The sequence below is a fragment of the Anser cygnoides genome, chromosome 4, assembly GCF_040182565.1.
Source record: "Anser cygnoides isolate HZ-2024a breed goose chromosome 4, Taihu_goose_T2T_genome, whole genome shotgun sequence".
Lineage (NCBI taxonomy): Eukaryota > Metazoa > Chordata > Aves > Anseriformes > Anatidae > Anser > Anser cygnoides.
Window position 1 is genome coordinate 38878697 of NC_089876.1, and position 5226 is coordinate 38883922.

Here is a 5226-nt window from a genome sequence, read left to right on the forward strand (position 1 = left end):
CAACCCCTTCTACCCTGAACGTCTAAAAAGGGGTGGCAGTAAGCCAAGGAAGAAAGTGCAGAGCAGAAATAGATTTCTTTTAGCCAAAAGTAATAGTAATTCACCTTCCTTTTTCCCTGGGCACCTCAGAATAAATGGGCTAGGTCTGATAGAAGATACTGGAAGAGGTTCCTGTGACATCTGCTAGAGATTTTGGTGCTTGAACAGAAGATGAATTTTTGATAATTTTTTGTTTTGAAAATCTAGTTCACATCTCTACAAAGGCTGATCTGTGTTTCTAATTTAGGTTTAAATATGAAACGATACTCAAAAGCATCCCAGGAGCTTGTTGAGTACAAAACAACCAGGAAGGGAGATAAACCATGCTTTCCGCTGAGTTTTGAACACCCATGGTCAAGAGCGCTTAGCGGGTAGCTTATCTTCAAAGAAAAGCACTAGGTTTCATCTCCAGCATAGCTGTTGTGTTCCAAAGGTAGGTTGGCTGCCTTCAAGGTTTTCTTTTTTCACCTAACATGCTAAATTGGGTATTTTAAAGTAAAACTAAAACCTTACTTGCACTTGGCTTTTTTGAAGTGCTGCCGAGAAAGATAGTAGGGTGAAAAAGCTGTCAGAGGACAACAAGGAAAATACTGTAGGCTGTTTAGGGCTGATTTTGATAAATATACATACACAGTCATAAAACAAAGAAAAAATAACAGCAGCAAACCACTGACAACAATCATTAGCATGCTCATTTAAGTTTTACTGAAACTTACTTAGGGAACCAGAGTAGTAAGAACCACTGTATAATTTATCACGTTGTAATAACAAACTACATTTTAGGCTCTTGTAAAAATAAATGTCTGAAAATGACACTCTGGAATGACAGAAGTAGTGAGCATTAGCATGATAACTGACTCTGAACATCTTGTTGCTTATAAATTGGTGTTGTTAAATTAATCTCAGTTTATAACAGGGGACAAGAATGTAAGTAGGCATGACAAAACTCCTCAGTGCAAAAATCAGACTTGTTAACACCCTAATAAATATGAAGCCAGACACCCATTTGGTATGAATCTGCATATTTCTGGTCATTCACCTACACCAAAGACTAAGGTTCGCTTTTTGCCACATGCATTCTATATTTTATTCAAACCACTTTGAAACAATTTACTCTGTATGAGTGCTAATACTTCATCTTTCTGGAAGGCCCAAAGGTATATATGCTAAAAGACCACCATTTTTTTAATACTATTTTTATCCAAACCAACAGATGTGGCACTTGTATTATAGCTACACGCAGATGCTTACAGCCACATACAAATATATAAGAAAAGGTATTATTATTATTATTTTTTTTTTCATAGAGTTATGTCAGGTGTAGTTTGGTGTTAAGTGAAAGAGCACGGTCAGTCTCTTATCTGAATCTTTCAGCTAATTTTTAGTAATGTAATATTAGTTCCCATGGTTTGCTTAAAAAAATTAATTTCAACGTGCTCCTCTTTCTGAGTTCTGCCAAGCATAATCTTCTTCACCATCTGTATGTAGTCTTTCATGTAGACTCATGATATTATTTCTGACACCATAAACAGCAGTTGTGATCGTATTTACAAACCCACAGTATAATTGGTTTTGACTGTGATTGTTTTCATAATTAGTGTCAGTGTTTATGTTACAAGTACTATGTCAATTTTAAGTAAAGATTATGCAATTGGTTGCTAACACAATCAACTTCTCTGTGGGTAGATAGCTTCATTATGTCCCTAATATTGCTTATATGTTGAGCTTTGAAGAAACTTATACTTCAAGCAAAATAGGTTTGTCCCTAGATGTACAGTGGATGAATTCACCAAGAGCCCATCTCAACCCCTTTCTATTTCATACTGAGCAACAAGGGAAAAATCAATAAAACCTTACAGATTTTGCACACTTGAAGGAATACAGTGGCAAACAGGAGGCAGAAAAGCAAGTTCCCCCTCGTGTATAAAAAATGTAAGGATCAAATGCATCCTAAATAATGTTCTGCAGTGAAACTTTCCAAAGAATTATTAGGAGCTTTTTCATATTTCTTTTCCTTCAAGGCTTATTAAGGGAGCAACCCTAGTGTTGTGTAAACATTAGAAAGACAGAGCTGCTTCTGCTCTCCTTTTCCGATCCCCAAAGCTGGAAGATTTAGGGAAATCTCCCAGAGTAATTGCAGCTTCTTTATTCAAGGTGTTGCATTATTCAGAGAAAGTCTGGATTTTCCACAGCAGTGGAGATCCAATAAGCATTTGTACTTCTTATGAAGATATCTTTACAATAAAGAATCATTCCCTCCTCTGTCTGTGGACTTGCTCATCCTTGCAGTCGTTCTGGTATGTTTGAGACAATTCTACCAGATTAAAAAAAAATTCCTTTTATCTGTTCCTGGCACGGAGCAGTCTCCTCGCGTCCTGTTCAGAGCTGAGTTTCAAACTGGAGGATTTCAACAGAATAAAATGGGAGGGGGGGCTGACATGTGAGCAGATGTTGTCAGAGAGGAGTATAGCTCTGAGGTCATGCCAGCGCTGCTGGAGTTTAGCGCGCTGCACTGCATGCTTCAGGTGCAGGTTCAGGGCTGAATCAATAAGCTGATGTGCTTGTTCTGGTTATTCTGCATGTAGAAAGGTGACTGGCTGTGTAAAATAACTGCAGCTGGCAAATAAATTATTGATTGCATTGCTGTCTTCAACTAAATGCAAAATTAAACATTTATTCTGATCAATAAATGATGTGACAGTCGTGGTTATTCTCTACGTCGAGTTGTATTTCCATGTATCTGTGTCCTTCTTAGGTTGCCTGAGTGCAGAGCCATGGAGAGACACAGTGGTATGCGGGACGGGTGGATGGGGAGGACAGGAGGATGGGAGGATGCCTTGCCTGACTCGTTGCCCTCCTCCCTTCCCTGTGCTTCTCCCTGAGCCACTTTGAGGTCTCCTGAGGGGTGCAGGTCCCACAGGAGGGGTTTCAGAGCTGTCTTGTCATTGCCTCTTCTGGCCCTTGGGGATGGTGACTTCAGGGAGCGCACGTTGTGAGCTGTCCTTGCCGCCCTCACCTTCCTCACCTCACCCCTTCCTCAGAAGGAGAAAAGGGAATGTTTTTCATCTCACACTTCTGACGGTCCTCCTTGAGTGTTTTACTTGTTGTACCTCTCCATTTCACCAAGGCAGCATTAAAAGGCATTACTCTTAGCTTGAGATAATTGAAGGAGAAGAGAAATAAGGAAATCGCACTTGCTTTCCTCGAGAAACCAAATAAAATGAGGGAACCTGCTTCACTTGTTCAGTGCCACAATCAAGCACAGTGCCAATGAATTCGCAGTTGAAAATTGTGTTCATGCTGTCTGTGTGAGGTATGAAATGCAAGGGAAGAAAAGTGGGCTCTGGATCAGGTTTTATTTGCAAAAAGTAAACCCAGTTTTTAAAATGCATATATTTTGTGCAGCATGTTGTGCACCCACATTGCTTCAAATGGGAAAAAATAAAGTTTTCTGGTGAACAGTCAACTGGTTTTGAATTCTATTTTGAAGATAATTTATAGGGTTGTAAGTGTTTTGCACCTGCCTCCAGGAATGAAATACGTATGATTTATGCATCTGGAAGGAAGAAAAAAAAAAAGAGAAGGGAACTGTCTGATCCTTCCCCACCATGACAGCATATCATTCTGAGAGGAGAAGTAACTGTTTGAGGTTAATTTAGATCACATCAATCTGTATTACTTGACCTTTTCAGAATAAACAGAACCAAAAAGTGACTACACAAAAAAAGTCAATCTTAAAGCCAATTACACTAATAGCATCTGATGTGTAAATGGGTGTTTATTATTAAAAAATAAAAAATAAAAATCACTGCACTAAAGCTGAGGGGCATTTAAAGACAGGAGATGTCTAATTGTAGCATATCCAGTAATGAAATCACAGTCAGCCTAGCAGCTGATTAAGGTTAATTTGAATCACATCAATGTGGATTAACTTGGCCTTTGCAGAATGAACAACACCTTTGTGCCAACATGATCAATTAGTCCCCTTAACTTCATACGTCTGCTTGGAAAGGTTAGATTTATTAGTTATCAGGATAACCACTTGGAGATTAAAATCTCAGGTTTCTATGCTTTTTTATTTTTCTTTTTTTTTCTTTTCAGCATGACCTAAGGAAAAAAAAAAAAAAAAGAAAATATGAAACTTTTAAAATCTCTCTGCAGCTTAGTGTTTTATCTAATAAGCTTGGAAAGTCATTTTTATTCTAACATTAGATAACAGGCCAGAGACTGGACGTACAATGTAATTGTGTTATTATATCTAGAAAGGATTGTATGTGCTTGCGCTTCTATACCAGAGTTCTAAAAACAAGCAAGAAACAAGCATGCCAGGTCAAATCTGTTTGTTTGTTTTTTGTTTTTTTTTGCCTTTACCTTTCTCCCTGTCACCTATCCAGTACTTGGGGATATTAAAAGAGGAGAGACTGTGTGCAAAAATGAATGCTGGTGAAGACCCCAGAATGGCCCAGTGAAACCCCAAGGGCTGTCTGTCATCAGCCAGAGCTGTAACTGTGGTACTGTTTACCCCAAAATGCTTCTGTTTTACTCTGAATGGTGTTTCATCTAATTTTAAATTATGTTAATCATTACATTCGTATCTAGAAGACCAGGATAAAGTGTGAATCCTGATCTACTGGATAGATGTGTACATTTAGTCTGAGGAGACTGCTCATTACCCCGTGGATGTTTGCTCTTCACCCCATCTCCCTTCCCAGCCATCTGTTCTGCTTTTCTCAGCTGGAAACCAGGCACAGAGAGATACGGCCTGTGCCACCAGCTCTGCTCCTACCAGCTGGAAGTGCTTTGCTGCCCACCGGTTGATCATGGAGAGCAGTGGGGGGACTGCCAGCAGCACAGCGCTGGTGATGGCGGCTCCCACACGTAGTCAGTCACTACAGCCTTCTCAGAAGACTTGGAAATACTGCTGCCTGCTCACAACAGTCAGTCCACTCTGTATCGGGAGCTATCTGAGCTGGAGATGTGACTCATTAACTTAATGGCATTTCTAGAAAAGGCTGCGTTCAGTAGCAATATGCTTCTTGGGAAGGGATATGTTCCACACATGAAGATACATGGAGCTGCCTTAAAACGTGCATCATCAGTGGCTCCACACGGATTTTGCACATTAAGGCTAGCAAGTGATTTATTTATTGTTGTAATTTTTATAAATGGTGTTGTGTTACATGTTTT